Source organism: Natrix helvetica (assembly GCF_964273705.1).
Source record: "Natrix helvetica genome assembly, chromosome: W".
In the NCBI taxonomy this organism is placed as follows: domain Eukaryota; kingdom Metazoa; phylum Chordata; class Lepidosauria; order Squamata; family Natricidae; genus Natrix; species Natrix helvetica.
In genome coordinates, this window is record NC_138555.1 from 84,704,495 (window position 1) to 84,726,145 (window position 21,651).

The 21,651-nt window shown below is 49.0% G+C and overlaps 1 protein-coding gene across 1 annotated transcript in view; it reads right to left on the reverse strand.

Annotated features, from left to right (window-relative positions):
* LOC309400846 (ephrin-B3-like) overlaps positions 1–21,651 on the reverse strand; it is a 54,831-nt gene that overhangs the window by 14,853 nt on the left and 18,327 nt on the right. The window lies entirely within an intron of this gene.

Here is a 21,651-nt window from a genome sequence, read left to right on the forward strand (position 1 = left end):
CGGGCATTTTTAAATCCCAAGTGGCGTCATTTGAGGGGGGGGGGATTAATCCGCAAAATAGACACACGAGAATCCTTTGCAAAATTGCACACTCCTTTCAAGGAGGAGCAGATCTTCAGCCTGGTATTTTTCCTCCCATTTGAAGTGTCTCTTTTTCGTAAAAGAAAATAAAATAAAAACACTCCACAACGAATTGAACCGACTGATTTACTCGGATCAAAGATTTGCAAACTTCAAGGAAGTTTTGAAGCGGTTCTTTCCAGATTCAAACGAGCAAAATGAGGGCAGGACGGAAAACCCCACTCCTCCTTGTTAACAGACCAAATCTAAAAAATTGTCGAGTGTGCAGCGAAAAACGGAGTGAGTTTCCTCTCCGGGGCGTGTAATTCTTTGCATCTGCCTTTAATTTAGCTTCTTGGTTACTGACTCGCTCGCCGCACGCAGGAGGCTCTTCCCTCTGCCACCCGCTCTCCCCCTTTCCTTTCAACCCAAAGCATTCCAACCTGTTGACATTTGACCCCCAGAGCCGCCTGGGACAGCCCCTGGGACAGATCAGCTGCCAAATGAGATAATAGCGTGGGGAAAGAAGGGGGGGGATAAGTGGGGTGGGACAGGCTGGAGGGAGTGGGGGAGCGGAGGAGAGCTGGAGCGCAGTGGGGTTTCCCTTCCCTGTGGGATGAAAAAGAGACCCCTGGACTACCTAGAAGGGTTGTTGGGAGGATGGAGGTTGGTGAAGAAGCGATTTGTGGTTTGGCTGGGGAAAGGGTTGGACTAGATGACCTCCAAGGTCCCTCCCAGCCCTAGGATTTTATGACTTTTCTGAGAGCAACCAAGCCTTGTGGCATTCAGAATTTGCATACAGGTAGTCCTCGACTTATGACCACATTTAATAAATAGGGTAGTCCTCGACTTATGACCACATTTAATAAATATAGGGTAGTCCTCGACTTATGACCACATTTAATAAATATAGGGAGTCCTCGACTTATGACCACATTTAATAAATATAGGGAGTCCTCGACTTATGACCACATTTAATAAATATAGGGTAGTCCTCGACTTATGACCACATTTAATAAATATAGGGAGTCCTCTACTTATGACCACATTTAATAAATATAGGGAGTCCTCTACTTATGACCACATTTAATAAATATAGGGAGTCCTCGACTTATGACCACATTTAATAAATATAGGGAGTCCTTGACTTATGACCACATTTAATAAATATAGGGAGTCCTCTACTTATGACCACATTTAATAAATATAGGGAGTCCTCGACTTATGACCACATTTAATAAATATAGGGAGTCCTCGACTTATGACCACATTTAATAAATAGGGTAGTCCTTGACTTATGACCACATTTAATAAATATAGGGAGCCCTTGACTTATGACCACATTTAATAAATACAGGTAGTCCTCGACTTATGACCACATTTAATAAATATAGGGAGCCCTTGACTTATGATCACATTTAATAAATACAGGTAGTCCTCGACTAATGACCACATTTAATAAATACGGTAGTCCTCAATTTACCACCACAATTGAGCCTCAAATTTCTGGTACTCAGTGAGACAGTGGTTAAGGGAGCTTTGTCTCATTTTATGGCCTATTTTGCCACAGGTGTTGAGTGAATCACTGCAGTTGTTACGTTACAAATGCGGTCGTTAAGTGAACCTGGCTTCCCCGTGGACTTCGCTCATTGGAAGGTCGCAAAAGGGGATCGCGTGACCCCACCCCGGGACACGGCAACCGTCATAAATACGAACCCGCTGCCAAGCGCCTGAATTTCACTGACGTGATCATGGAGATGCTGCAATGGGTATAAGTGTGGAAAATGGTCATAAGCCTATGACCATAAGTACCTTTGAGCGGTCACTAAATGAACAGTTGTAAGTCGGGGACTTGTAATTCCCCCTCTCCCTACTTTGACACAGGCTGTTCTTTCACTGTGCCCATCCGTTTGGGGATGAAAGTTGATTGAATTATGTTGCTTAAACATTTTCTATATTTTCCATTTTCCTTTGGATTCAAACCCGGCTCTGATTTTAAGAAGAGATCGGACAGCTGTTTGTCTGAAATAATATAGGGTTTTCCTGCCTGAAGATGGGGGTTAGACTAGAAGACCTCCAGGGTCCCTTCTGATATTCCAACCAGACCCATTTTTTTCCCCATTTGCAACGTGGAGATTTTCGGACAAGTTCGGATGCCGACACAACCACACTCCTGCATGGAGAACGCTGGGCCTTATGGGCCCAGGACCTCCCCCTCCCTCCTTCCCTGCAACTTTCACCCCCTCCCCCCCAAAATGGCTGTGAAAACAAGGACCTTTGACCGGCCCCCTCCCCAAAATTGCTCCGCTCCATCCATTCGAGCAGAGAAGAAAACACAAACTTAAGAAAACAGCTGAGGCAGCGATCTTGCATGGCTGGCTGCTACCTCCCACCCACCCACCCCCTCCGCCCCCTTGAATGCGGACCCTGCCCAGATTTTGGCTTGCAGGATGGAGGATGGGGACGAGGGGCGGGGGTGGGGGAACAGGAAACAGCAATTTGGTTGAGGGTTCCCCCCCCCAACCAGCTGCGGTTGAAGCAACGTTGGTCTAGATTTCCACCAGTGGAGACCCCCATTGGAGACCCCTCCCCAAGCTGGAGAAGAAGCAAAGCTTCTTTAGAAGTGAGCCATGGGGAGGGAGGGGGGTCTAGAATCAGCAGCTGTGGATGGGAAGGAGTCAAAGAGAGGAACGTTCTAGAACAGGGATGGCTCACGCTTTTGCCGTCGCGTGCCGAACGCACCCATAATGCAATGCATGTGCGACCCCCTCCTCCTCCGGTATGCCCTGCCACCTTGCACATGCACGCACGACCCCCCCCACACACACACTCCCCCTCATGCATGCACACATGACACCCCGGTGGCCCGATTTGGGCCTAGTAGGCCTCCCTGAAGCCTCCTGGGAGCAAAAAATGTTTCTGGCTGCCTAAGGAACTCTGGGAGTGGAAGTCCACTTATCTTACAGTTTCTGGCTGCCTAAGGAATTCTGGGAGTTGAAGTCCATCTATCTCACAGTTTCCGGGTGGCTGGGGGATTCTGGGAGTTGAAGTCCACTTATCTCAGTTTCTGGCTTCCTAAGGAATTCTGGGAGTTGAAGTCCACTTATCTTATAGTTTCTGGCTGCCTAAGGAATTCTGGGAGTTGAAGTCCACTTATCTTATAGTTTCTGGCTGCCTAAGGAATTCTGGGAGTTGAAGTCCATCTATCTCACAGTTTCTGGCTGGCTGGAGGATTCTGGGAGTTGGCCCGCTATTTTAATATCGCTGGCTACCTGGGGGATTCTGGGAGTTGAAGTCCACCTCTCTTACATTTCATGAGATTAAGAAACTCAGATCTAGTCTGTTGGCTGGAACGAAGCCCGCGAGGAAAAGCAGCCAAAATGGTCCCAGAAGACAAATTTAGATTCTTGGATCTATTTCTTGGAAACTTTCCCGGTCCTTCCGGCCAAGACAACTGGACGAGCAGAGCTAATCCATCTCCAAAACAAAATTCATTAAGATAAGAGTGGCATGAGAACAAAAAAATCACACAACGAGGCACCGACGCCCTTCAAGGCAACCCAGGTTTGTTGCTTTGTCGTCGGGTCAAAGGGGTGGCAGGAGGTCTCTAAAAGCTAGTTTCCCGAGAAGATTCCAGGAGGGCCTCCTCTTAAGTTGGAAACAGGGGCGTTCTAGGGGGCACAATCTCAATTTTGGAAACTCCTACAGCCAATCAAGACACCCACAAGGTCAGAGGGGAGAAAGAACACGCCGTAATAAATCTCCAGGCGGGACGGGGGAAGAGGTGTTGACGTGTGAGAGTTGAGGGCCTCCATATCTCAAAGGGGTTGCCGGAATGCTTGAGGTCAGAAGAAAAATATCTATGGCTACATTTCTCAAGCTGGACGAGTTGAAGATGGGTGGACTTCAACTCCCAGAATTCCTCAGCCAGCAACACTGGGAAATTCTGGGAGTTGAAGTCAACCCCTCTTCAACCTCTTGAGGTTGAGTCCTACAGATCTACATAGTCTTAAAAGGACAACGGAGAATGCCTTGAAGGTTGAAGGAATTATAGAATCCCACCAACGAGAATTCGTGAATGTCTTCTTCCCATCTTCAACCTCTTGAGGTTGAGTCCTACAGACCTACATATTCTTAAAAGGACAACGGAGAATGCCTTGAAGGTTGAAGGAATTATGGAATCCCACCAACGAGAATTCGTGAATGTCTTCTTCCCATCTTCAACCTCTTGAGGTTGAGTCCTACAGATCTACATAGTCTTAAAAGGACAATGGAGAACGCCTTGAAGGTTGAAGGAATTATGGAATCCCACCAACGAGAATTCGTGAATGTCTTCTTCCCATCTTCAACCTCTTGAGGTTGAGTCCTACAGACCTACATATTCTTAAAAGGACAACGGAGAATGCCTTGAAGGTTGAAGGAATTATGGAATTCCACCAAGGAGAATTCATGAACGTAGCAATGCTGGCTGGGGAATTCTGGGAGTTGAAGTCCACCCCTCTTCAACCTCTTGAGGTTGAGTCCTACAGATCTACATATTCTTAAAAGGACAACGGGTAATGCCTTGAAGGTTGAAGGAATTATGGAATCCCACCAAGGAGAACTTGTGAACGTAGCTCAACCACTATGGGCCAAGTGGGATCTAGACAATGATGGATCCAGACCTAGAAGATCAAGATGTCCTACAGAGAAGAATGAGATTGGAGAAGGATCTGAAGACGGAGCAGGAGACAATCTTTGTGTTCATCAATGGTTAATTCCTTTACAGCAAGTCTTCAGCTTATGACCACAATTTATTTTTAAGAAAGTCTTCTTCCTTTTCAGCTAGTCCTCGACTTACAACGACAATTTATTTTCAAGGAAACCCTCTTCCTTTTCAGCGAGTCCTCGACTTACGACCACAACTGAGACCAGAATTTCAAGGCAAGGCAGTTGTTCAGTCTAGTCCTCGGCTTACGACCACTTGCTTAGTGACCGTTCCACATTACGACAGCACTGAAAAAAACTGAGTTACAACCAGTCCTGGCACTTATGACTACAGCAGCCCTCCCCATGGGCACAGGATCAACATTCGGGCTCTTGGCAACTGACTCATAGTTACGACCGTTGCAATGTCCCAGAGATACGTGATCGCTATTTTGCAACCTTCCCAGCTGGATTCCGACAAGCGAAGTCAATGAAAGTAGCCAGTTTTGCTTAACAACCATATGATTCACTTAACAACCGCAGTGATTGATTTATCAAGCAAAAAAGTCATAAAATCAGGTGCGATTCACTTAACAACTTCCTTCCCTTTCAAGGGAAATTCTGGCTTCAATTGTGATCGCAAGTCGAGGACTAGACTGTAAAGGAAGTGAGCTTTCTTGACAATAAATCAATTAAAAAAGGAAGATTAAAAGAACAAAAAAAAAGCACAAACTCTGGGAAAAGATTTAAAGTTGGTCCCCGACTTACAGCAGTTCATTTAGTGACCGTTCAAAGTTGCAACTGGGCTGAAAGAGGTGACTTACGATCGTTTTTCACATTTACGACCGTTGCAGCCTCCCTCATAGTCACGTGATCAAAATTCAGATGCTTGGCAATTGACTCGTATTTATGACGATGGCAGGACCCATCCCCTTTTGCGACCGTCTGATAAGCAAAGTCCATGGGGGAAAAAACCCAGATTCACTTAATGGCCATGTTGGTCACTTAACAACGGCGATGATTCCCTTAACCACTGCAGCAAGAAAGGTCACCAAATGGGGCAAAACTTAACAACTGCCTTGCTTAGTGACATAGATGTTGGGCTCAGTTGTGGTTGTAAGTCGAGGACTGCCTGCACTAGCTGCCGCTAAGACGGCAAAAGGAAACAAAATATTTAAAATGAATTGGCCAAAGGACATCAAGGAAAAATTATTTTAATATACGGGTAGTCCTCATAGAATCATAGAAGGACAGAGTTGGAAGGGACCCTGGAGGTCATCTAGTCCAAAGCCCTTCTCAAGTAGGAAACCCTTACAGAATCACGGAATAAGAGGGTCAGAAGGGAGCTTGGAGGTCATCTAGTCCAACCCACTTCTCAAACAGGAAATCCTTACAGAATTACGGAATAATGGATGGGACCTTGGAGGTCATCTAGTCCAACACCCTGTTCAAGCAGGAGACCCTTATAGAATCACGGAATAACAGAGTTTGATGGGACCTTGGAGGTCATCTAGTCCAACCCCCTGTTCAATCAGGAGACCCTTACAGAATCGCGGAATAAGAGGGTCAGAAGGGACCATGGAGGTCATCTAGTCCAACCCTCTGCTCAAGCAGGAAACCCTTGCAGAATCACAGAATAAGAGTTGGAAGGGACCCTGGAGGTCATCTAATCCAAAGCCCTTCTCAAGTAGGAGACCCTTACAGAATCACGGAATAAGAGGGTCGGAAGGGAGTTTGGAGGTCATCAAGTCCAATCCCCTTCTCAAGCAGGAGATCCTTACAGAATCCCGGAATAACAAGGTCGGAAGGGATCTTGGAGGTCATCCAGTCCAACCCCCTGCTCCTACGATCCCTTACAGAATCATAGAAGACTTACCAACCCCTTCATTTAGTGACCATTTAAAGCTAAAACAGCCCTAAACAAAATTGGCTTACGACTGATTTTTCACCCTTACTTGCGCAATTCCCCAGGCTCCTGCGATCAAAATTTGGACGCTTAGCCACGGACTCACATTTACGACGGTCACAGTGTCTCGGGGATCGCGGGATTCTGACGAGCAAAGTCCATGGAGGGGGGGGGGGGGAAACCCCAGGTTCACTTAACAACCGTGCTGCTCACTTAACCACAGCAGCCAGAAAGTTCGTACGGCAGAGCCAGACTTCCCTGAACAGCTGTCTCGCTTAGCGACAGGAAATTTTGGGCTCCCTCGGACCGAGAAATAAATTTAGGTGACCCCCAAATGTGGAAAAAAAACAACCCACACAGGATTGAAGACAAAAAGAAGGAAACGGGAGAAATCGGATAGAGGGGAATCCTGGAGTTACGGCCACTCGCTTAGCAACCAGTCTGGAGTTACGACGGACGGCCCCAAGGGTTATTTTAAGAGCCAGATTCATTCTGCGCAATTGGCATTTGGATGGTCGCTAAAAATGAATTCGTTGTAAGTTGAGGACGAGCTGTATTGACCCTTAGACTTCAGGCCGGGGAGGGGGGCTGATCCAGAGGGGCTCCCCTCCTCCGCCAAATCCCCTTCTGCGCCCCTCCCGGCCACTCACACGTATACAACACGCTAAGGAGCCCCCTTCCCCTCCCTGTAGCCCCCTGCCCGCAGGCCAGTTGCTGGAGTAACTAATGATGGAGTAGTTGCTAATTGATGGAGAGGCCCAGAGGGAGGACTGGCCTGGTTGGGGAGGGGGCTACAGTACCCAGGCTCTGCCCTCCTCCCTGCCCTCCCCACCGTCCCCCTGCCCCACTCCTGCAAAGGGGCCAGGGGCTCTGCTGGAATTAGAGGAGAGGGGGAGAGGAGACGAAATGGAAAGTGACAGCCCAGGGAAGGAGCTAAGGAGCCCCGGGGAGGGGCTGGAGGGGCCGCCTCCCCATCCCAACGGGACCCCCGGAGTGGGGGGTCAAATTCCAGCCCCCGGGAACCGTCCCCCGGGCACCTGACCATGGGCCCTCCTGCCCTCCCGATGCTTCAGCGTCCCACTCCTCACAGGGAGCCCTCCGGCAGGGAGGGAGGGAGGGAGGGGTCCCAGCCCCAAGGTCACGGGGGGGGGGGAGATGCTTGCTTGGCCCAGATGGAAAGGTCACCCCCCCCAAGTGAGGGTCTCAGTTGACTGTTCTCCAATCAGGCTGGGGGGGGGGGCAAGGAGGTTTGGGGAAGGGGTCCCTTTGCAACTGCACATTCTCCCCTTCGGTTCCTTCCTTCTTTCCTTCCTTCTTTTCCTTTTGCCTCTCTCTTTTTTCTTCCTTCCTTTCTCTGTCCCTTCCTCCTCTCACCTTCCTTCCTTCCTTCTTTCTTTCTCTCCCTTCTTTCTCTTTTCCTCTTTCTTTCTCTCTTTCTTTCTCTTTCCTTCTTTTTTCTTTCTTTTTTCTTCCTTCCTTTCCCTATCCCTTCCTTCCCTTTCTTCTCTCTCCTTCCTTCCTTCCCTCCTTCCCTTTCTTTCTCTTTTCCTCTTTCTCTTTTTCTTTCTTTCATTCTTATTCCTTCCTTCCTCCCTCTTCCTTCCTTCCTCGTTCTTTCTTTCTTTCTTTCTCCTTCCTTTCCCTTTGTTCCTTCCTTCTTTTTTCTTTCTATCTTTCTGTCTCTGTCTTTCTTTCTTCCGTCCTCCCTCTTTCTTCCTTCCTCGTTCTCCTCTTTATTTATTTCTCCTTCCTTCCTTCCTTTTTCTTTCTATCTTTCTATCTTTCTTTCCTTTTTTCTTTCTTTCCTTCCTTCCTTTTTCTTTCTATCTTTCCTTCTTTCTTTCTTCCTTCTCCTTCCTTCCTCTTTCTTTCTTTCTTTCTTTCTTTCTTTCTTTCTTTCTTCCTTTTTCTTTCTATCTGTCCTTCTTTCTTTCTTTCTTTCTTCCTTCCTCTTCCTTCCTCTTTCTTTCTTTCTTCCTTCCTTCCTTCCTTCCTTCCTTCCTTCCTTCCTTCCTTCCTCCCTCCCTCCCTCCCTCCCTCCCCTCACCCCTCCTCACATGCTCCCCCCTCCCTCCAAGGCCAAGCAGGAATTTAATCTCTCTTCTGGTTAAATATTAGAGAGAGTCCCGTCCCCCCCCCCGCTTCTCCCCCTGTCCCCCCCCCCTGCGTGACCCTCCGGCTGACTCTGTCCCGTTCCAGCTCACTGGGCTGAGACGCTCTCTAATTCCCATTTGTTGGGGGGGGTGGGAGAGAAGACGGGGGGGGGCACCTGGGTTGCTTCCTCAGCTTCCCCTTAACGAAATCATTAATTCCCCCTGCCCGCCCCCTGCCCCAAAAGCCCATGGGGATGGGGGGGCCCATGGTTCCACAGCACGGAGGGGCCCCTGGGACCCCCAAACACACCCAGGGTAACTAAAGACCCCAAGGTCAAGGGAGGCCCTCTGTGCATGCTCAGAGACCACCGCCACTGCCTCCGTTTCCAGGGCCGGGAAGGAATATTTGGAATGAAGCCAGAAGCAATCCCTGCCTGGCATTTGATTGGGCACCTATTCCGTTCTATTCTGCGACAGGCAGTCCTCGACTTACAACCGTTCAACTTAACGACCGTTCGAATTGACAACGGCCCTGGAAAAAAAGCTGACAGGACTCATTTTTTCACCCTCAGCAACCGTAGGAAGGAATGGGGAAGGAAGGAAGGAAAGGAGGAAGGAGGGAGGGAAGGAAAGAAAGAAAGAAAGAGGGAGGGAAAGAAGGAAGGAAGGAAAAAGAAAGAAAGAAGGAAGGAAGGAGGGAGGGAGGGAGGGAGGGAAGGAAAGAAAGAAAGAAAGAAAGAAAGAGGGAGGGAGGGAAAGAAGGAAGGAAGGAAAAAGAAAGAAAGAAGGAAGGAAGGAGGGAGGGAGGGAGGGAGGGAAGGAAAGAAAGAAAGAAAGAAAGAAAGAGGGAGGGAGGGAAAGAAGGAAGGAAGGAAAAAAAGAAAGAGGGAGGGAAAGAAGGAAGGATGCAAAGGAAGGAAAGGAAGAAAGAAAGAAATAGGGAGGGAGGAAAGGAAGGATGCGAAGGAAGAAGGGAAGGAAAGAAAGAAGAAGGGAGGGAAGGATGCAAAAGAAGGAAGGAAGGATAGAAAGAGGGAGGGAGGGAAACAAGGAAGGAAGAATGCAAAGGAAGGAAGGAAACAAAAAAGAAAGAGAAAAAGGGAGGGAGGGAAGGAAGGAAGGAAGGAAGCAAAAGGGATGAATGAAGGAAGGAAAGAAAGAAAAGGGGAAGGAAGGATGCAAAGGAAGGATGGATGGATTCAAAGGAAGGAAGGAGGGAGGGAGGGAAAGGAAGGAAGGAAGAAAGGAAGAATGAAGGAAGGAAGGAAACCCATCATCCCCACCCCTGGAGGTCCTGAGGTCTAGAAGTGCGGCCGAGTGCGAGACACGCTTCCTCAGCCTCCCCTACCTCGCAGGGCTGTTGGGAAGAACATAAAGGATGCAGAGCATCCCCATCCCTTCGGGAGAAGCCCCTTTGCGGTGAGCAGCTATTCCCACTCCCAGCCTGTGTCTGGGCAGGGTCTCTCTCTGAAACCACCCCCCCCAACCTCCTAATCCTGCCCCACACCCTCCCATCCCAGCCAACTGGGAAGGCCGCCATCTTGTTCCTTTGCACAATTTACCTGCCTCGCTCCGACCGGCACACCTGTGTGCCAAATCCCCGGGATTTCCCAAGCCTCGACTTGCCCCCACTCCTTTTCCCGGGGCAACATTCCCAGCATGTCTTCTGCTGCTCCCTGGCGCACCGCCGCTGCCTCGGTTTCCCAGATGGAAAAGGCCAACGGGCACCAAATGCAGCCAGGCAGGGCGGCTCGTGAGGATGCCGCCATTCTCCCCCTCCCTGCACCCTCTCCAGCCCCCCTCCCCAAGCTCATCCCAGACCCTTCTTTTTTCCTGTGTGTGTGGGGGGGGGCAAGACCCAAGCGCCCCCCCACCCCACCCCCAGAAGGCACAGAAGGTGCCTGGATGCACGCCAAGCCCTCTGCCCCCGCTCCATCTCCCTGCCTGCTTCCAGATTTAATCTGATTTTTCCCAGGCTCTCCAAAGTTCCCTTAATGTGTTGCCCGGCCCTAGTTGACGTGGGTTGGCATTTGGGGGGGGGACACGGGACAGGGAAGCACGCCATGCAAAGGGGTAACAACGTCGTCTCCAGATGCCCAACTCTGGAGGGAAGGAGAGGAGAAAGTTGTGGGGGGGATGTTGGCATCGCACGACGATGCCAAGGAAGGAAGAGTAAAATCCTGATTTTTTTATTATTTTCCAAGCATGGTCTGATGAAGGAGGGGTGGGGAGCAGTTCTGCCCTGCCAACTTTCAGGCCCCAAAATCGGTGGGTCAGGGGGCGACTTTGGAGACCCCTGGAATGCCCACGAGTAGAGTTGGCACGGGGCAGGCGGAAGGGACTTGGGAAAAGCTCTGCCCAGCGCGTGGGGCGAAGTTGGTTCCTTCTTCTTCCCCAACGTCATTCCCGCCCCGGGGCAGTAACCGTCAGTGCCAGGGCGAAGGCGGCTTGGGTGGGGTCCCAGGCCCAACCCTCGGCTTTCAGGGTGGTTTTAAGCCCTTAAGAGGCTCTGATGATGATGATGATGAAGGGTTTGGAGGGAGCCGGGACGGGGGCGGAGAAGGGAGCCTGACTGGTCTTGAGAGCAGCATGTCTCAATTTGCGGCATTTTAAGATGGGGGGACTTCAATTCCCAGAATTCCTAGCTAGCATGGATTGCACTTCAGCGTTTATAATTACCCAGGCTGTGTTTATATACTTCAATTCCCAGAATTCCCCAATGAACATTAGTGGACTTAAAGTCCCAGAATTCTCTAACTAACATTGGTGGACTTCAACTCCCAGAATTCCCCAAACATTGGTGGACTTCAACTCCCAGAATACCCCAAACTTTGGTGGACTTCAACTCCCAGAATACCCCAAACTTTGGTGGACTTCAGCTCCCAGAATTCCCCAAACATTGGTGGACTTCAACTCCCAGAATTCCCCAAACATTGGTGGACTTCAGCTCCCAGAATTCCTAGCTAGCATGGATTGCACTTCGTCAATTATAATTACCCAGACTGCATTAATATACTTCAAGTCCCAGAATTCCCTAGCCAGCATGAATGGACTTCAACTCCCAGAATTCCCCAGCGAACATTGGTGGACTTCAACTCGCAGAATTCCTAGCTAGCATGGATTGTACTTCAGCTACTATAATTACCCAGACTACATTTATATACTTCAAGTCCCAGAATTCCCTAGCCAGCATGCATGGACTTCAAGTCCCAGAATTCTTTAGTGAACATTGGTGGACTTCAACTCCCAGAATTCCCCAGCTAACGTGAGCAAACTTCAACTCCCAGAATTCCTAGCTAGCATGGATTGCACTTCACCTGCTATAATTCTCCACACTACATTTATATACTTCAACTCCCAGAATTCCCTAGCCAGCATGCATGGACTTCAAGTCCCAGAATTCCCTAGCCAGCATGCTGGCGACGAGCCTTTTTCCCAGCATGGGAATTCTGGGAGTTGAAGTCTACCCATCTCAAAAATTGAGAAATCCTGTTCCGGACCGACTGGCAGCCTGGCGGAAAACAGAAACTGAGAATTTTGCCACTTTGCAAATCCCAAACGCCAAATAATTCTCCTCGGACGGCTGACCATGCCTTTGTTTCCAAAATGGCTGCTTCCTCGAACCCGGGGCCACCCCTGTAGATGTGCCAGATGTTACATTCCTCTTGGGGGGAGAACCTTCAGCCACCCTGGTTTAGTTTGCGGCAACTCTCTTCATTCTTGAGAGTCAGCTTCACTTACTGCATATATTTGCATGTCTGAACGGTGTCAAAAATTGCAAGATTCTCGTTTCTCCCCCCCCCCCCACTCTGGGCTGTTCAAATCTGCAAAGGCTGGGGGGGGAAAAGGGGGGGCATACGCCTGCTACGTTTTTATGGCAGACCGGTCACGAAACAGAGACACGGGGAAGCCCATTCCAGATTCAAGCCCCCGGTTACCGTATCTCACCCCATCCCCCCCCCAAAAATAAAATAAATAAAATAAAACGAGTTAATGAGATTAGCTCTAGGGCCTTTTCCAGGCGTGGCTGTGGCAGAAAAATCATCGCTTTGGAGAGAGAGAGAGACAGAGAGAGAGAGGGAGACAGAGACAGAGAGACAGAGAGAGAGGGAGAAAGAGAGACAGAGAGAGAGGGAGAGAGAGAAAGAGAGAGAGAGGGAGACAGAGAGACAGAGAGACAGAGAGAGGGAGAAAGAGAGTGGGAGACAGAGAGACAGAGAGACAGAGAGAGAGAGAGAAAGAGAGAGAGAGGGAGACAGAGAGACAGAGAGACAGAGAGAGAGGGAGAAAGAGAGTGGGAGACAGAGAGACAGAGAGAGAGAGAGAAAGAGAGAGAGAGGGAGACAGAGAGACAGAGAGACAGAGAGAGAGGGAGAAAGAGAGACAGAGAGAGAGGGAGAGAGAGAGAGAGAGAGAAGAGAGAGAGAGAGAGAGAAGAGAGAGAGGGAGACAGAGAGACAGAGAGAGAGGGAGAAAGAGAGACAGAGAGAGACAGAGAGAGGGGGGAAGAAAGAAAGAAAGAAAGAAAGAGAGAGAGAGAGAGAGAGGGAGAGAGAATTCACCAGGGTCCATCATCCAGCTTTATTGCAAAATCTGGTTTTATGGCACCAGGAAGTAAAATTAAAATAAAAAATAAAAAACCTTGGGAAAAGTCCCCAAGACTCAATTTACGCTTCCCCCGGGCATTTCAAAGCATCTTCCCGGTGATTCGAGAAATTCCATTTTTGGGGAGGTTTTTTCCGGCCTCTGGAAGGAGAGCGCCACGATAGCCTCGTCGTCCCAATTTGCGAATTCAGGTAGAGTCCTCGGATTTACGGCCACAATGGAGCCCGAAATGGCAAAGCGAGACGTTGGTTAAGCGACGTCTGGGCCCCCGTTGACAAATTTTCCTGCCGCGTTTGTTAAGTGAATCACGGCAGGCGTTCAATCGGTCGCTCCGTTGTTAAGCGAATCGTTGCCGCCGATAAGTTAGCAAGCCGGTTGTTAAGCGAATCGGACTTCCCCCAATTGACTTGGCTGGTCAGAAGGTCGCAAAAGGGGGACGCTGCGACCGTCATAAAGATGAGACAGCTGCCAAGCATCCGAATTTTGTTCGCGTGATTGCGGGGGATGCTTCAACGGTCGTAAGTGTGAAAAAATGGCCCTAAGTCCCTTTTTTTTAGTGACGTGGTAACTTCGAACGGACACTAAACGAATCGTCGTAAGTCGAGGACTATCTGTGGTCCAGCTTAGGATTCCCAGCAAAGAATTCAACAGCTTCAGATGTCCCAATACAGGTAGTCCTCGACTTACAACAGCTACCTTAGTGACCGTTTGAAATTACGCCGACACTCAAAAAAATGACTTACGTCCGTTTTTCACACAACCGTTGCGGTACCCCCGTGGCTCACATTTATGACGGCTGCAGTGTCCTGGGGTTACGCAATCTCCTTTCCTTCCGACTAGCAAAGTCCACGGGGGATGCCAGATTCACATAACAACTGTGTTCCTAGATTAACGTCAGTAGCGATTCGCTTAACAACGGTTGATAAGAAAGCTTGCGAAACGGGGCAAAATTCACTTCCCCCACTGTCTCGCTTATTTTGGAGCTCTGTTGCGGTTGAATGCTGAGGACTACTTCTTGAGGACTAGCTCCATGGCCAACTTCCCAACTGGTTTGTGGGAAACACACAGTTAGAACAATTAACCGGTGGAACTGCTTGCCACCAGAAGTTGTGAATGCTCCAACAATGGAAGTTTTTTAAGAAGATGTTGGATAGCTATTTATCTGAAGCGGTGTAGGGTTTCCTGCTTAAGCAGGGGGTTGGACTAGAAGACCTTCAAGGTACCTTCCAGCTCTGTTATTTTATTCTAAATAATCAGGAGGGCTGGAGACGGAGGATATACCACACACTTCTCCCAAAGTTGCAACGGCAACTCCCACAACTAGGGAACGCATACCACCCATGTCTCTTGCCAAATTTCTGGACAGAGAGACACCCCAGAATTACAACACATTTCTCAGGTATTACGAGTTTTATGTTTGCCAATGATCCCCTAAACCTCGTTGGCTTCCCTTAAGCTTCTCCCTTTTATTTTCATTTATTTCTTCAGGAGCAAATCCTAAATCTGTAGGATATGCACGCTTAAAACACTTCTGGAGCGATTGAAACAGAGAACCTCGTGTGATCTATATATATATATATCACATACATACAGATCAGGTGAAACATAGCTCAGTAGTAGTAACGTGGTAACATAGTAGTAACACTACTAGTAGTAGTATTATTAACGTGGAGAGGGATCTTGGAGTCCTAGTAGACAACCGCTTAAGTGTAAGTCAGGAGTGGCAGCCAAAAAAGCCAATGCAATCCTAGGCTGCATCAACAGAGGGATAGAATCAAGATCACGTAAAGTGTTAGTACCATTTTACAAGGCCTTAGTAAGACCCCAGAATTCCCCAGTCAGCCATGCCTGGTTTTTTTTTTCTCTTCTATCCCTTAAAGTGGAGAGATTGCAGAGGAAGGGATTAGAAGAGAGTAAGCGAATCACAATAGGGGTACGTATCACGTCAAGTGTTAGCTGAATAACGCCTTTGAGTTCACCCCATCACTACCGGTTCGTGGGTACTGGTCCGAACTGGCTGAATTCCACCTCTGAGTGCACCCCATCACTACTGGTTCGTGGGAACCGGTTTCAACCGGCTGAATTCCACCTCTGAGTGCACCCCATTATCATGTCAAATTGGAGATACCCTGGATGGTTTCTGGGGTGGGCGAGACCTTTTGGTTTCATGGAAGGCTTTGGGAACATCAACGCACCCAAATGTAGGGGCCCTGCTGGGGGTGGTGGTTAGAGAGCTGAGCTCAACTCTAATGCCCCTCTGAGCTAACAAACAGACCCAGCTCTTACTCTTTGGTGGAAGCAGTTTGCGCTGAGATTATGCGCTTCCGTGGAGACGTATGACCCTCGGGATTCCCAGACACTTTGGCGACCCCGAAGGGACGTTTCTCACCGTAGACACACAAACGCACAGACACAAAAATCAAATTTCAACCAGACCTGGATTAACTTCACAGCTGTTTACCCAGGATTTACTCAACAGCCAGAGATTCTGTGGGTGAGCAAACACACACCTGTGAAGTTAACACAACAAGGCCCAAAGACCAACATATCCCATGTTGCAGAGATATTTGTCGGAAGGGTTTGTCAAAGGGCTTTAAGGAATTTGCAGGTTATCTGGCCGGCTAATTCCACCCCTCTTATTTTTATTTTTAAGACCAGACTTGGAATCCTGCATCCAATTGTTTTTCAGTCACCACATTATAAAAAAAGAGGTCGAAATTTTGGAAAAAGTGCAGAGAAGAGCAAGTTAAGACGATTAAAGGCCCGGAGAATGAAACATAACGAAGAACGGTTGCAGGAATGGCGTTTGGCCAGTCTAGAGAAAAGAAAGAGCAGGGGAGGGAGACATGATAGCAGTCTTCCAATATTTGATGGGCTGCCCCAAAGAAGAGGGAGTCGAGCTTTTCTCCAAATCACCTGAAGATAGGACAAGATGGAATGGATGGAAACTAATCAAGGAGAGAAGCAACTTAGAACTAAGCAGAAACTCCCTGACAATGAGTACCAGTGGTGGGTTGCAGGCGCTATATCCCAATACGGGCGTACTGGAACCTGCCCGGAGCACCGGGTACCGTTCCGGTACGGTGCTCCGGAGGGCCCACCCGCCTACCGGCACTCATTGCTGTGTTTTAAAACTGTCTGTGCTTCCGCGCATGGCGCAAAGAGAGCCTGCGCGACGCTCCGCTGAGCCACTGGAGCGTTGCGGAAGCTTGCGGAAGCGTCATTTGACGCTACAATGTATGGGTGCGCTGCGAGCATTCATGTGGGTGACTCCGGGACCTTTCTGGAATCTGGAACCCACCACTGATGAGAACAATTAACCAGTGGAACAGCTTGCCACCAGAAGTTGTGGGTGTACCATCATGGAGGCTTTTAAAAAGTGATTGGACAGCCATTTGTCAGAAATTTTGTAGGGTCTCCTGCCTGAGTAGGGGGCTGGTCTAGGAGCCCTCTAAGGTCCCTTCCACACTTTTGATCCTAAGATTCTCCTCCCTCCCTCCCTTCCATCCTTCCTCAAGAATTTTATCATTAAAATAAGACGTGACTTTGATTCGTAACAACCATTCATTTAACAACTCGGGAAATAGTGACTTACGATTGGTTCTCGCACTTATGACCGTCCCGACATCTCCACAGTAGCAGGACCGGAATCTGGGTGCTTTGGAGGTAGTCCTCGAATTATGATCGTTCAATTAATGACCGTTTGAAGTTTCAACGGCATTGAATAAAGGGGCTTTGGATGACTTTTCACGCTTAATGGCCGTTGAGAGTACATTTTGGTCGTACGTTGGGGACTATCTGTAATATGTATTTAATGGATAACAATCCCAGGGTTACACAACTGTCATGGGAATCTTTCCAGCTGACTTCCAACAAATGGGAGCAGCCGGATCCGCTTAAGGACCATGTGATTCACTTAAGGGCCACGTGGTTCACATCACCTTGGCCAAAAAAAAAAAAAAGGCATAAAACCAGACTTCCGTTCCCAAGCAATCAAGAACCACTTTAACCATCATCCTGGGCTCCTCTTCTCCAACCGAGCCAGGGGCTCTGGAGAAGTCAAGCCAGAAATCTTTCGTCCAATACCTGAACTCCCAACGCCCAGTATTTTAAATTTTTATTAACTTTTTTTTTTATTGCAGGCACATCCCCTAACTCAGGGATGTCAAACTCAAGGCCCGCGGGCCGGATCCAGATCGCAATGTTGTCGGATCCGGCCAGGGGTGGTATTCAGCTATACTAGTTTGGACTAGTTCAGGCGAACCGGATCCTAATTTTACATCTGGTTTGCCGAACCAGTAGTTGCAAGGACTGGCTGGCCCCGCCCCGCCCCATTCCACTCCTTCTAGGAGTCTCCACGCGGCCCGTTTTGGATGCCAGATAAGTGCGGAGGCTCTGGGCGGGCAAAAAACGGGCTTCCCGGAAGTTCCCGAAGCCTCCGGAGGGCCTCCGGAACCCGGGGAAAGCCGTTTTTGCCTTCCCGGAGGGTCGAGGAAACCCTCCGGAGCCTGGGAAAGGTGAAAACGCACCCCCCCTATTATGGTGCAGGAGTAGACCACGCCCATCCAGCAACCAAGTAGAAAACCCCTTTGCTAAAACTTTTGAATCCCACCCCTGGATCCGGCCCGCGGGGCTGCCCTGGTCTACCCAATGCAAACACATGCCAGCACTTTGGGGAGTCAAGCTGGCCACGCCCACCCAGTTGCCCACAGTCTTAATCAAGAGAAGACTGATTTAAAAGGGCTTTTCCACGAGGGCGTCCACCTGACCCCGCGTTTCTCTGGGTATCCGAGAAACGGGCAGGGCGGGCTCTCGAAATCTGGCGGAGACGAGAATGCAGAATAAGAGAACACTGAGTGACAGGAAGGGGGGGGCTTAAGGATCTCTCTCTCTTCCCCTCCCCTACACCCCACTTTTCTTTCCACACAATAGATTATGATTGACCACTTGGGTGACAGAATGGAGTGGTAATTGGACCAGGGGAAGAGAACCCCACAAGCCAATTTGCCCGGTAAAGCCACAAAACGGCCGGGTGGCTGATTGCTGGCAAGGTAAAGAAATCGCGCAAATTATCTGAATGCAGACGGACGGCGGGGGAAATAACGCACAATTTCCCAGTTTCCCCAGTTTGCTCGTTGGGATGATGGGGACATGCCCGAAACGGTTCCTCTCTTCGTCCGCCCCTCCCCCACTCAAAAAACACGACAAGATCCTTGGTTGGGGGTAACAGACAAGAGGCCGCCCCATCCTGGATTCTGCAGGAGAGATGTGCAAGCGGTAAGGAAGCCCACTCTGGACGCATCCCCGCCCGCCCCCAAAAATGTTTACATTTTAATATTTATTTTCAGTACCAAAACAAAACTCAATCGGACGAGGGGCGCGAAAAATACATCCACTACAACAAAGAAGAAGAAAAAATCTAGGTGTGCGGTCAGTCCTCGACTTACGACAGCAACGGAGGCCCCGAGTTTCCACCGCCAAGCAAAACAGTGGCTCGGTGAGTTTTCCTCCGTTTTACCACCTTTCGTGCCGCCCTTGTGAAGCGAATTGTTAAGTTGGCAACATGATTGTTCAGTCCGTTCAACTTCCCACGTGGAAGGTCACAAAAGGGGAAATCACGTGATTCGTGCAAACCGTCGTACAGAGGATTCAGTTGCTAAGTGAGTTTTTTGCTCCGTTTTGTCATCTGTCTTGCCGCCGTTGTGAAGCAACCGTCATAACTATGAGTCAGTTGGCCAGGCGCCTGAGTTTTTGATCGCGTGACCCCTGCGAGATGCTGCAACGGTCATAAGAGTGAAAAATGGCCATTTTGCGGGGTGGGTTTGTAACTTCGTAAACGTCGAATAGCCATTAAACGAGCTGTCGTAATGCGAGGACTAACTAGCCCCCAACTTGTAAAACCTTTCGTTCTCTCACCATCCGAAGTTTCAACGTCACTGAAAACAAGGGACTTGCAACCGGTCCTCGCACTTATGACCATCACACATCCCTCCCCATGGCCACGAGATGAAAATTCCAAGTGCTTGGCTGTCTTTACGACCGTCGTAGGATCCCGAGGTCACGTGATCGCTCTTTGCGACCTCCCCAGCTGCTTCCCAACAAGCCAAGTCGATGGTGGAAGCTGGATTCGTTTAATGGCCGCATGATTCACTTAACAACTGCAGCGAATCGCTTATTCACCAGGGCCAAAAAAGGTGTAAATTCTGGGGGGGGGGGGCAAACTCCCTTGACAATTCTGGCCTCTATTGTGGTCACAAAGTGAGGACTACCTATATCAAAAACTTTCTAGAATTCACCAAAATGGTATAGGGCCGTGGGGGAGGGTGTGGAAGGCTGCATGGGGGGAGTACGAGGTGATTGTGTGCACATGCGCTGGGGGGGGGCTAGGCAGATGGGGGCGGGGTCGCGCAGCATTGCTTCATGGGTGTGGGTGCAGGCGGGCGCTTTTGGCCCACGATGGCAAAAAGCTTGGCCATCACTGTTATAGGCTTTCCTGCCTGCGCAGGGAGGTTGGACTAGAAGACCTCTAAGGTCCCTTTCAACGCTGTTATTCCGTTACTTGGCATCTGTAGTGATTTGGGGCAACCAAAAAAAAAAAGGTCCCCCAAAATCAGGCAGGATTCGTTTAACAACCGTCTTGGTTAACCACAGAAATTCTGCCCTCAATGGTGGTCGTAAGTTAAGGACCACTTGTATAGAGAGAGGAATGACCCCGCCAGGTCTCTCGCAAGGAAATATGCAGGCTCAGAGATCCCCCAGTCCTTGGCAATTAAAAGCTCCACTTAATCAAAACACGCTAGAAAAATCCATTTAAAATCCACCGATCACGACGTACAATTAACTCAAGATTTAACCTCACCCTTCAAATCTCAGCTGTATCGCTTCCTCGTCTCGTTTTTAAAACACGCTTTCCAAGAAGGGATCATATTCTACACAGCCGAGGTGCATTCCTTGCATACAGGAAAGAAAAGTGAAATTTTGCATAAAATTACCCTAAAATTACCTTAACCGACGCTTCCTCGCCAGAACGACAACTTCCATTTGTAAAAAATATTGCAACACAACACCACAATCTAACCAGGCGTGGTATGCGCTTACTTTCCCTACCGGTTCGCAAATGAGATCCCAGGTGTGCGCTTTGATTGCGCATGCGCCTTGCCGCGCCATGCGCACGGCTTGAAATCGTGCCTAAATCGGACGGCATAGAGTCGGGGCGGGTCGGCGATTTCCACTATGAGTTCGGGCGAGCCGATCCGAACCGGCTGAATTTCACTGTGAATCTAACATATTTCATTTCGTTGTTGGACTTTCAGACGCATACGGATTTTATAACCCAAGCGAGAAAGTTCGGGGAGGAAAAAGACCAGATCCTAATAGATTATTGGCAGTCCTCGACTTACAACAATTCATTTAGCGACTGTTCGAAGTCACAACGGCACTCCGGAAAGCAACTTTTGATCGTTTTTCACAATGAAGACCGTTGCATGGATCCCCATAGGAGCGGACTCGTCTTTATGATGGTTGCAATGTTGGCTGGGTAATTGGGTTCAAATTCCTATCCCCGTACAGGTAGTCCTCGACTTACAACTCTTCTTTTAGTGACCGTTCAAAGTTATAACGGTATGGGGAAAGAAATTGGGCCTTAGGCCCGATTTTCACGCTTACGAACAATGTGTTCAAGTAATCAAAATCCAGGCACTCGGCAACTGGTTCATATTTACGACAGTCGCAGTGTCGAAGGGGAAGGGTCACCTCATCCCCTTTTGAGACCTTCTGACGAGCCAAGTCAATGGGGGAGCTGGCTTCACTTAACGACGGTATTATGACGTTAACCACTGCAGTGTTTCATCTAACTCTGGCGAGAAAGTTCGTCAAACGGGGCCAATGGTCTCAAGTGTGAAAAGTGGACATGAGTTAATATCTTTTTCAGTGCCGTCGTACCTCCCCACGGTCGCTAGACGAACCGTTGTAAGTCGAGGACTACCTGTATAGCTGGATTTTGGCTTTAAATTCATCTTAGGATGGATGGGTGAAGTTTTAGGCAGCATTTTCTCCACCGGCGTTTAAATCCAAAATGTTCAGCGAAACTCCGCTGATGCGTTTGATGTCGAACGCTTCTAAGCGTCGGTGTGTTTTTGTGTGTCAATTGTGTTGCTTTCTTGGACTGATGTAGATTCTTGGTGATGGCTGCTTTGGCCAGGATAATTTCGACAATAACTAGGACAATGCTTAGGGCGAAACAGAGACACTTCTTAAATCCACCTCTGCTCAGTCAGCAGAAAAACTCCGGAATCTCCTTCT